At 44.3% G+C, this 11,476-nt stretch overlaps 2 pseudogenes; both read right to left on the reverse strand.

Annotated features, from left to right (window-relative positions):
* The window catches only part of LOC117721010 (small ribosomal subunit protein eS19 pseudogene), a 148,358-nt pseudogene extending 142,690 nt beyond the window's left edge, over positions 1-5,668 (reverse strand).
* A 3,042-nt stretch (positions 5,669-8,710) lies between these two features.
* Positions 8,711-8,818, reverse strand: LOC117721135 (5S ribosomal RNA; annotated as a pseudogene).
* Positions 8,819-11,476: the final 2,658 nt, after the last annotated feature.

Below are 11,476 nucleotides of genomic sequence, written 5' to 3' on the forward strand. Positions count from 1 at the left end.
AATAACAGTTTAGGTTTGCTCACCATATGATTTCATATAGATGGACTTGGTACATCTTTTCCTCTTGCTTCTCAGGTGTGATAGTGACTTTAAGATCCATCTTCACTACTGTGCATGTCTCTGCCCCCCATGAGGATTTCATTATATGAATGTAGCATCATCTACCTATTATACTTCTATCTAGTGAGGGAAGGTCATGAAGGCAATGAAAACACATAGTGCCTCAGGACCCCATGCAATACTCAGAGGCAACTTTAGAGCTCCTGTGTTTCTAGAGAAAACTGGTCCAAGGTGGGAGATGCTGACAAGTTTACCAAGTATATGTACACAGATTATGCACTCGTATCTGCTCCTGTCTCTGGCATCCCCATCCACCACACTGTCTTAGGTATAGCTTAGTCATGTCTACATCAATTACCAGCAGGCAAACCCTCGGCTTTTATATTTCAGATCCCATGGAACAAGCAACTAATCTTTTTAACCCTGTAGGAAGTGAGTGCTTGCAGATCCACTGCCCATGTGAGGTGTGGGGTGAAGGTACCCCATGATGCAAGAGACTGGATCCCATGTTCTCACTTCTCTTGCTGTGGGTCAACACTTGACCCTGTATGTCTTCAATTTTCTACCAGCTTGAATCTTCTGCTGGTCCCTTCCCTGCATGTTTCTCATCTGGCTTCTTATGATAGTTCATGACATGTACACATTTTATTCTGGGTAGGGCCCAAACAACTAAGTAAGCAGTTCCAAAATAAACATCCTGGTGCAGAAGTGCCCAATGTCCCCTGAGGAGGGATGTCCCGAAAGCAACCTAGGGCACTCAACAGGTCTTGGATGTTTATCTATTCACTTACTTACTCCAGTCATTAAATATGAAGGGCTAATCATGATTCAGATGGGCTATTCATATTTAAATAATAGAAAAATTACTGGATGTGGTGACACATACGTATAATCCCAATACCTGAAAGGCTGAGACCCTTCAAGGCCAACCTAGGCTACATAGTATAAGAGAGTTTCAGGCCAGGAAGGGCTGCATAGCAAGACCTCGCCTCAGAAAACAAAACAAACAAAAGTAGAAAAACAATTTAATTTCCTTTCTTTAAAAATCATAAAGACAAAAGAGAAAGTTGTAGAATCCTAACACTTTCCTGGCGTGACATCACATGCTATAGTCCCAACTACTCAGGGTACTGAGAGGGCAGGAGGGTGGCTTGACCCCAAGTTTAAGGCCATGTAGGGCAGCATAATGAGATGTTGTGTTTAAATCAGTGCTTCTCAACCTTCCTAGTACTGAGACCCTTTAAAGAGTTCCTCATGTTGTGGAGACCCCTGACCATAAAATTATTTTCATTGCTACTTCATAGCCATAATTTTGCCACTGTTATGAATTATAATGTAAAGATCTGATAGGTTACCCCCCCCCCAAAGGGACTCGACCCACAGGTTAAGAATCGTTGATCTAAATGAGTTCTGTCCAAATCTATTTTCTCATCTCTAAGTTCTCCTCCAGTTTAAGGATTGTGATTAAAAATGTGATTGTCTTTCTTGGTTGTCAAGTTGACAAGATTTAGAATCACCATGGGAACAAACGTCTGGCCGTGTCTGCAAGGCATTTTCTAGACTAGGATAATTAAGGTAGAAAGGCTGCCTGAAGCGTGGACTGGGTCCCTGGTGAATAAAAGGGAGAAAAGGAGCCGAGCAGCAACATTCACTTGACCCTGTATGTTTTACCCTCTGCTTCCCGACTAAGGATGTAACATGACCAGCTGCCTTCTGCTGACACACCTCCCCCCACCATGAAGGACTGTGTCCTGTTGAACTGGGAGCCAGATAAACCTCCTCCTCCCTCCTCTTAAGTTGCTTCTTGCCAGGTATTACAACACAAGTAACTAAGTAATATAGGTGGAGGTAAGTAATATTAACCCCTCCTTCCTCTGCCTTATTAATATACTCTAACAATTTATTTTTCTTTGACTTAGTTTTAAAATTCATAGTGTATGTGCTCCTTGGGTGTGGACTGCATTCTTTATTCATGGGTGGGCAGCTGAGTAAACATAACCACAGTTCAAGAATCCCAGGAATTGGACAGAGGTCACACCAGTTTGCAAGCAACAGGCCTGGGCAGTTCTGTGGTGTGGTAGATTTGGAGGCACACACCAGGAACTGGCTATGACTGTGGGCGTGATATAGCTTGTTATGAAGTGGAAGAAACACAATGGATATGATCAATACATGGGACAAAGCTGGGGAGGGCAGATGGAGAGACACTATATTCCAGGTTCAGGTAGGGAGTGCTTGAGGACCTTTCAGCCAGGCAGCACAGCTCACTGGTGTCACCCTACTCTCCCCTATTCCTCCCTTGTACTTCTGGATGATTTCCTTTAGTCTTTGGTTACCCAGCTCCCTGCCCCTCTACTATAAATAAGGACATTCGTGGTTAAGCTGGCAGAGTGTCTCCTCGCCTACTTCTTCTTTTTCAACTTAGTGTCCAAAGCTGAGCTTTAATCAGATGCAGATGTGTAGAGGGAAACACTGACAAAGGAAACCAGCATTCAGTTCTTGTGTTTTAATCAGACTTAGCATCTCAGTGACAAAGTCCTTTAGAAAATAGCTTGGTGAAGGAAGGCTTTATTTTGACTCTTGGTTTCAGAGACTCAAGAGACAAGGCAGAAACATGAGAACAGAAGAGGTGTGGGGTATGTGTGGAGATTTTGGCAGAAGAGGCTTCTCACCCTCATGAGAGCGAGGAAGTGGCCTGGGAAGAGATTCAGCTTCCACAGACAAGTCCCAGCAATCCACTTCAAACAGCTAAATCCTCTGAAAGTTTACAGTGATTGTCACTGATGCCATCAAACCATGAATCCACTAACAGACCAGTCAGTCCATCGATCAGCTCAGAGCTGTTGTGACTCAACCACTCCTCAGGAAACTTGAAAAAGAATTCTTGCCTAGTGGTGGGGCACGCCTCCCGGCACTTGGGAGGCAGAGGCAGACAGACAGCCTGGTCTACGGAGTGAGTTCTAAGACAGCCAGGGCTACACAGAGAAACCCTATCTCACAAAACAAAACAAAACAAAACAAAGCAAAACAAAACAAAACAAAACAAAACAAAACAAAACAAAACAAAACAAAAGAATTCTTTGGTTCTTCCTTCTCTCTCTTTCTTTCTTTCTTTCTTTCTTCTTTTCTTCTTTCCTTTCTTTTTTCTCTTGCATGCTCCAATTAACTACATCCCCAGACAAAGTTTCTCTTCAGGTTTCATTATTTGATGGCATCTCTTACCTAAAAACTTTCTTATAAACAAATTGCTAACATTTAACTTATTTTTTTCCTCAAAGCTAAGGTTTTGTCTCAAGAAAGACCTCACTTGATTTCTGCAATGTAGTACCTGAATGTACAGGATGCCCCTTCACTTTTGTTCATCTATCAATCCCTCAGGGAAAGTTTGGTCGCCCATCTCCCACATTCAAATATTGAGGTCTAGGAGTTGCCTCACTAACCACTAAAATGTCAATCTCAATCAGACAGAGTTTATTGAGCATATATCCCCAAACTGATAAATCAGAGTCATGGTCAGAGTTGGGAACTCAACCATGACATTGAGTCAAGATCCTATAGGGCTTTTTAAGCCTGAGATCTACAAACATCTGTACCAAGTTATTCTACCAATCAGGATTTTTTTTTTTTTTTTTTCGAGACAGGGTTTCTCTGTGTAGCCCTGGCTGTCCTGGAACTCACTCTGTAGACCAGGCTGGCCTTGAACTCAGAAATCCGCCTGCCTCTGCCTCCCAAGTGCTGGGATTAAAGGCGAGCACCACCACCGCCCGGCTCAATCAGGATTTAGAGATAGGGGATTTCCTAAGGTCCATGTCTTTGTTGTGCATTTGTCCTTTCTCATTGGTTGGGGTATTCAACTGTGGCAGGAGACTTGCCTTGTCTAATATTCATGACTTAACTTGTCTACCAGAATGGGACTTGTCTAACATTCATGTTTTAACTTGCTAAGCAGGATGTCAGTTACCCACGGAGGTCTTGGGAACTTAAACTTTACTCAACCCCCATCAAGATGAAAGTCTTATTCCAGATGGTTTCTTGTGGTTCCAAATTTTGTCTTGCCACTGGGGTGTGGGAACACTGCTGGGCAGATGAAACGTGGAGATGCCAGACTGCATTTACCCTATGCCCGCTGACAGGTGCTAGTCAAGGGAAGCACCGATACACCACTAGGGGCTGGGGATGGGAAAACAGAGCCAAAGTTGTAGGAGGCCAAATCTGGGGTTCTCTGATTGCCACTGGAAACTACAGAGGAGTCGGGGTCCATGGGCCTGCAATGAGGAGCCTGGACCAGAGGCTCCCAAACTCAGGGAAATCCAGACACTGCTGGATGGAGTGGAATTGGGAATGGAAGAGGCCAGCTGGCTGAGGAGCCGGGGCCTGGGGAAGGAGAACTCTGGCTTAGCTCATTGGTCATTGTCCTTAGCTTAGTGGCAGTTGTCTAGGAGCACAGAGCGGCCTTCTGAAAGAGACTTGGGCTGTTGGGCTCTGTATATAAAGACTTTCTCCATGCTCCCCATGGTAGTTCTTGATGAAAGAGATAGTCCTTGGTTCCAAACTATTTACTGACTGTTCATCATGGAAAAAGAGTGTATACCATCTCTTCAGGGTGGACCGGAGATTAAATAGCATTTTCAGGAAGGAATGTCCAGAAAGGGAAGTTTATTGACTAAACTCTCAGGGCTGCTAGATACCTCATTAGCATGGAAAACTCTGTTCTGATCTACATGACCAGGCGTCCTGTCATGTTCCTACATTGGGAGTGTGGTCGTGTGACAGGCCCTGGTTGGAAGCAGGTGAAGCTCCTACTGTCCTCTCAGAGGTTTCAGGACTTCCAACCCTCTCAACCTTATCAAGTTTCCCAGCACGGTCCACTGGCACACAGTTTCTTATATTGGCACAGTTGTCTCTCTTATGTTGGGGTCCATTCCAGGGGCAGTTTATGAAGGCAAATGCCATAAAAGTTTATCCATGGGTGTAGGAAGTGCTGCTGGGTGGTTGGCTTGGGTCCAAGCTTATTGTGGGTAACTATACAAAGCAGTTCTACTGACTTCTATCATGATTGGCTTCCAAGGGCACAGAATTTAACAGAGTATGTCATCAACTTGGGCATGAGAAATTTTCCTAGTAACAGCAGAAACACCATATGAGAAAATTCCCTTATACTATTAGTAACAGCACAAAATGGTAGGCTAGCCAGGTAACAGTTACCTAGATCGTAACATTCCATGTGGGCCTTAATAGAAGGTTTCTTGCTTGAAGTTCATTAGCCCTGTGAATTAGGGGAAGGATTGTATGAGTCACACTTATTGTTACAAGCCTCAGTGTAACAGCAGAAGCAAGGAATGGAATCTGGGTTCCATTCTTCTGTTTAGAGTGAATTTGCTGACATTCAGATGCTGGGTCCCATGAGTGTTTTGGCATAAGAAACCAGTTACTCCCACAACAGTTTGGTCGGAAGTTAATCTGTTTGCACAAATGATTATGATAGGCTGAGAAAATCGCCTTTGTTTAGCTTGTGTTGACACGGGGGTCTCCTGCATCCTGGTTTATCCCAGGCTGTCATCAAACTTGCTATGTTGCCTGAAGGTGACAATCTTGGGCTTACGGTCATGCCGTCTTTTTCTTCCAAGTTCTGAGATCATGAGCAGGAGCCACCATACCCATCTATTTGTTGGCCTTGAATGTACAGAGTAGTAGAGGATCAATGTCCAACAAGCCCCATGGAAACAGCTGTCTCTGCTTCCCTCCTCAGTGCTGGGACAATAAGCACATGTCACCATCTCTCTCTTATTTTAAACAGTTTCTGAGAATTGAGCTCATGTCCTTATGTTTGTAAGGCGGGACTTCACACTATAGCCTAGGCTGGCCTGGAATTCAAGTTAGTCTCCTAAGTGCTAGGTTTACAGAAAAATGGCATTCCGTTGCTAAGGATTAAGGTTAAATCAAGTCTGAAATTTTTAGTTCACAGAGCACAGCTGCATTATTCTAAAGCAAAATGATTTTTTTTTAAAGTAGGATTTTCTTTTGCTGTGATTAAGCTCTATTAATTGCTCTCTTAGTCTATGTTTAGAGTGCAAAGGTGGGTGTCATTACCCGAGTGCAACTGGTGTAACAATAACAGCTCGCCTACAAAAGAGGGGGAGTCCTCGTCTTAAGCTGCTGACTGGGTCACCAGAGGCCCTGTAAATATGCAGATTAGACCTCCTTGAACCCTAGAGATGTCTCTGAGAATAAAATGTTCTGTCATTCTGAAAACATTCCTGAGGCGGGTCAAGCATGAGCTAATCATAACACAAAGGGTTCTCTTCATGACCAACCCAATGCACTGAAATGGAAGCCATGTACTGTCTACTCCCATTTAAATGTGAAAGCCTGAGAAATTCACAATGTGCCTTATGACTTACCCAGTAACAGCCAAAATAGCTTAAAACCAGTCTGTAACTGCCAATGTCTGTCTTCCTGTAGTTTATCTCAGGGATCCCACCTCTGACTCCCATGTCTGTTTAATGATGGTTATGAGGGATTCTTTTCTATTTCTCTCATTTCCTATTTTCTTACCTTCTCTTCCTCCTCTTCTTTCTCTTCTTCCTTATCCCCAAGAATTTCCATTTACTCAAAGACTTAGCCTTGGGTGCACTCTAGGACTGGCTTAAGGGTGGAAATTAAATTTGGGTCATTGGTGGAGCTTTAAGCTAGGGGACGACACAGACGATATACACTAGAATTGACAGAGTTGTATTGGTCCTAGTTTTTCTCTGAGTACCTGTGCTAGAATTGGGTTTTCTGGCCTCAAATTTTATGCTTCTTTCAGTCAGACATATTTATTCTTTTGATGTTCAAGTACAGGACTCATTAGACCATTCAGACATCAGATCTGGTAGGCAACTATCAAATGCTTTCTTCTCAGAGGAACTAGGCTGGCACCATTGGATATGTGGTTTTTCTGAGACATTATGAGACTAGGTTGTATGTATTCAAAAGAAGTGTTTCCAAGTGTAGTTCTACTGAGAATAGTGTAGTCAGTGAAGTAGACTAAGTTAAAGGTTAGGAGGACACAGAGGGGAAAGGCATGCTAGAACAGAGTGATTTACTAGCTGGAAAAGTGTGGGTTGAACTGTATCTCTTAAAACCATATGTTGATGCCTTTACCCCTGGTGTGAACATGATCATGGAAGAAATATCTTAGGATCATTGGGACTATAGGATAGAAAAGGTCATATTGTACACAGCACCCTAGTCTTAGATTGGTGTTCTTACAAAATGAGTGAACTTTAGTCACAGAGGGACACACACAACAATAATGTCAAGCCATAGAATGGTGGTCTGCAAGTCAATGAATTCTGAAAGTATTAGAGAGGCAGGCAAGGCTGGGGTTAGTCCTCTAAGCTAGCAGCTTCTGGCTTGTGAGTAATTCCTGGTAAAAGCAGAGATTAGGAAGGTCAATGTAAGCTACAATTAAGACAAATACAGTGAAGGTAAATCTAAATCCACCCTGGGAGCAAACTGTTAGGAACACCTCTCCCCCCATTTACTCATATGTCTGAGTGACATAACAAACATATGCTGACAATTATGAGGTGTGGACTGGGGAAATGGTTTAGAATAAAGTACTTGCTATACAAGCATGAGGATCTGGAGCATAGAGCTGGAGCATCCAGCATAGAGCTGGATGCAGTGATGTGCTTCTGAAGGGTAGAGTCAGGAGAATCCCTAGAGGTTGAGAGAACAGTGAGCCTGTGTGTGTGTGTGTGTGTGTGTGTGTGTGTGTGTGTGTGTGTGTGAAGGGAGTTCCCATAAATCTCTAGCTGACCCTTCTGCTGGGTTGATTAGAGCTTCCAGAAACCACAGAGAGATTAGAATAGTGCGGGTCAAGGGCTGAGTTACAATTTGTCTCGGCCTGTCTTTAGACCCATAAATAGCCATTCCCGGCCCAGTTCTGCGAGTGACCTAACATCGTGTGACTCATAGATAAAAACCTCTTGGAATGTATTGTCTTAGCTGACCACTAGTTTCTACCTACCAAAGAGCTAAGAATCTCACCAGACAGCATGCCTCTGAGGCTTAGCCTTCTTTGATATTTCTACCAATGAATTCGAAAAGTACCTTGATTTATGATTTTTATTGTTGTTGTTGTTCTGTTACTATAAAAACTTCATAAAACTGCTTCCATGTTGGAAAGCTGAACTTGGGGTAACCTAAATCTGTGTTCCCTTGCTGTCTTAATTGTCATTCTATCATGAATGACATCATAACTGAGGCAGCTTATAAAAGACGGCATTTAGTTGGGTACTTACTTAAAGTTTCAAGGATTAGTCCATGACTATCTTGGCTTGGAACATGGCAGCCAGCTGGCCATCATGCTGCTTTAGGAGTAGCTGAGAGTTTATATCTGGCCCATGAGCAGCAGGCAGAGAGGGAAGCTGGGCTTGGTGTGAACGTTTGAACCCTTAAAACCCACCTCCAGTGATAGGCTTCCTCCCATAAGGCCACACCCACTAATCCTTCTGAAGCAGTTTCACAAACTGGAGACTAAACAGACATTCACCTCAGAGAGACCACCACACAGGTGCTGAGCTCTCATATTTGGTTCTAGAATAAACTCTCTCTCTCTCTCTCTCTCTCTCTCTCTCTCTCTCTCTCTCTCTCTCTCTCTCGCCTACAGCACCCAGTATTCCCAGGCAGTCTCCCATCCAAGTACTAACCAGGTCTGACCCTGCTTAGCTTACGAGATCAGCGCTTCCAGGGTGGTATGGCCATAGGCTCTCTCTCTTTTTTTTAACATCATATTTTTATTGATTGTTTGGGAATTCCACATAATGCACCTGATCACCCTTGCTTCTCAGGCCTTCCAGGTTCACCACCCCTGGTGGTCTTCCTCCTTCACACACACACACACACACACACACACACACACACACACACACACACACACAAAAGGTCTTATTTGTGTTGTCCACATACTCACTGGAGCATGGGCAAACTCCCAGTGGCCAGCCCCTTAAAAATACAGTGAGTCCTTCTCCACCTCTACCCCCACCAGTAGCCATCTGTTTTGGAGCGCTACACTTCAGCAACTGTATCACAACTTATAACAGTTCTCTTCAATGGCTTCCTGTCTAAGATACTACTTTTGGGGGTGGGAGGTGAAGAGGTGGGGAAATAGGGGTGTTATAGCCCTCTGTGACTCCTTTTTTCAACTGTGAGTTTATAATCGGCAATACCACTGTAAAAGAAGCTTCTTTGTCCTTTGCAATTACCTTTAAAAGCAGGAGCATGGATCGTGAACTTCCCACATGGTATCTGTCTATAGCATTGTCCATGGACATCCATACCTGGCCTCTGACGTCAGCATGTACCACAGACACATGGTCTCCAGTGGCAGTATGGACCATAGACAATAACACAGTCACTGATGGCAACCTGGCCGATAGTCATCAACATGGCTTCAGACGGCAGCACAGATCATTGACAAGGCCTTTGGTGTTAATACAGTCATGGAAATCAATATGGCCCCTGGCTGCAGCAGGGTCATGGACCAGACATCCTCCCAAGCCCCTCATCATAGCCAATGGACATCAACATGGCTTCAGGAAGCAGCACAGTCTATGGATATCTGCATGGCCCTCAGCATCAACACGCGCTGCCACGGACATCGACACGCCCCAGCTGCACCAGGACCATTGACCCAAACATGCTTGCCCCCTTTAGTCCACGCAAATAAATAAGGGCAAAGAACACAGAAATCTATGTTGGTAGAAACACAGGCCAAGAACACTGCATTAGGACCACGGACTCAGACATGTCCTAGGGCAGTAGCTCAGGCCTCAGACATCAACATAGTTCAGCCTTTCTCCACCAGGTATGCACTGCTCGCTTCCTCCTTCCTTCCCACCCCTCACCGTGGCATTGCAAACTGCAGCGCATCACTCTATATTTTGTGTCCACACAGCTCTACACGCAGACGCTCAATGCCACAACTCCTGGCCTGGGTCATGTCCTCTGGTCTCCGAAGAATGATAAACACCAAACTATTGCCAAGACTTCTTTCGTTACTGCTATGCTTCAGGTGTTCTTCGATGGCAACGTTGTGCTCTCGGATCTTGTTCTGCAGCACTGGCTCCTCCCCGAGGTCCAGCAGCTGGTAGATGGAGTAGATGTTGGGGGTGACTGACTCAAAGGGCTGGGTCTGGGCTGAGATGGCGTCTGAGTTGGTCAGGCTGCCTCCACCCCCTTACAGAGGGCTCTTCTGGGGTGTCCACTCCATGCTGCAGTGGCCTCTTCCCAAGGAAGCTATCTCTTATCCCCTTTGAGATTACATATTTTTAACTGTCGACAAAGAGAGTGAGGAAATGAGCTATTTCTACAACAGGTTTAATCTGAGAGAACATGCAGAAGGGAGGTCTTTAGATCCAAAACCCAGAGAGCTGGCTTCCGGCCTACAGACCAGAGGAAAGGATGAGGAATAGGGACCAAAACACTGCCTCGGTTGCCCGAGATGACCCCTTGCTAGGAGTGACCAGGAAGCAGTGAGTACATAAATGTTAGATGCATAAACACCTCTTTCGGCAGCCATTACCAGGGCTCTGAAGGATGAGGGGTGGCAAAATCCAGGAAATGCAGTTACTTTAGTTCTGAGAATGCTAGTTACTGTGCTTTCCAGGAACTGTTGCCATTTTTCCAAAATGAAAGAACTTTTAAAAATGGTGTTATTATAGCTAATCTTTCTTTTCCTTAATAGTACAGAAATGTGTGTGCACACCCCCCCCAACACACACACACAAATAAATAAGGGCAAAGAACATGAAAATACATTCCAAATGGGGAGAAATATGTGTGGAAATATGTAAAATCTTACCTATAAAGAAATATATGCTCGCCGGGCATTGGTGGCGCATGCCTTTAATCCCAGCACTTGGGAGGCAGAGGCAGGTGGATTTCTGAGTTCGAGGCCAGCCTGGTCTACAGAGTGAGTTCCAGGACAGCCAGGGCTATACAGAGAAACCCTGTCTCGAAAAACAAAACAAAACAAAACCAAAACAAGAAATATATGCTCATATAAACATACATATACCTCCAACAAACCCATATACACAAATGTGCATACTCACACATATACATTAATTAATACACATGTGCACACACCCACATGCACACACATATACACACCTGCACACCCACCCAACTCCCCATATGCATGTTTGCACTTGCACATACATATACACACAACCACATGCACACACTCATGTACACACATACTCCAACATTCACATATGCCACATACACATACATGCAGTTACACATGCACACGCACACACATGCCCAAACATGGACAATGGTGTGCATGTACACATGTGCATGCACACACACCTCAGTAAAGCTATAAAGTATAGGACATACAAACATTTTTGTATTAAAGAAC

Source organism: Arvicanthis niloticus, chromosome 15 (genome assembly GCF_011762505.2).
Source record: "Arvicanthis niloticus isolate mArvNil1 chromosome 15, mArvNil1.pat.X, whole genome shotgun sequence".
NCBI classification, from domain to species: domain Eukaryota; kingdom Metazoa; phylum Chordata; class Mammalia; order Rodentia; family Muridae; genus Arvicanthis; species Arvicanthis niloticus.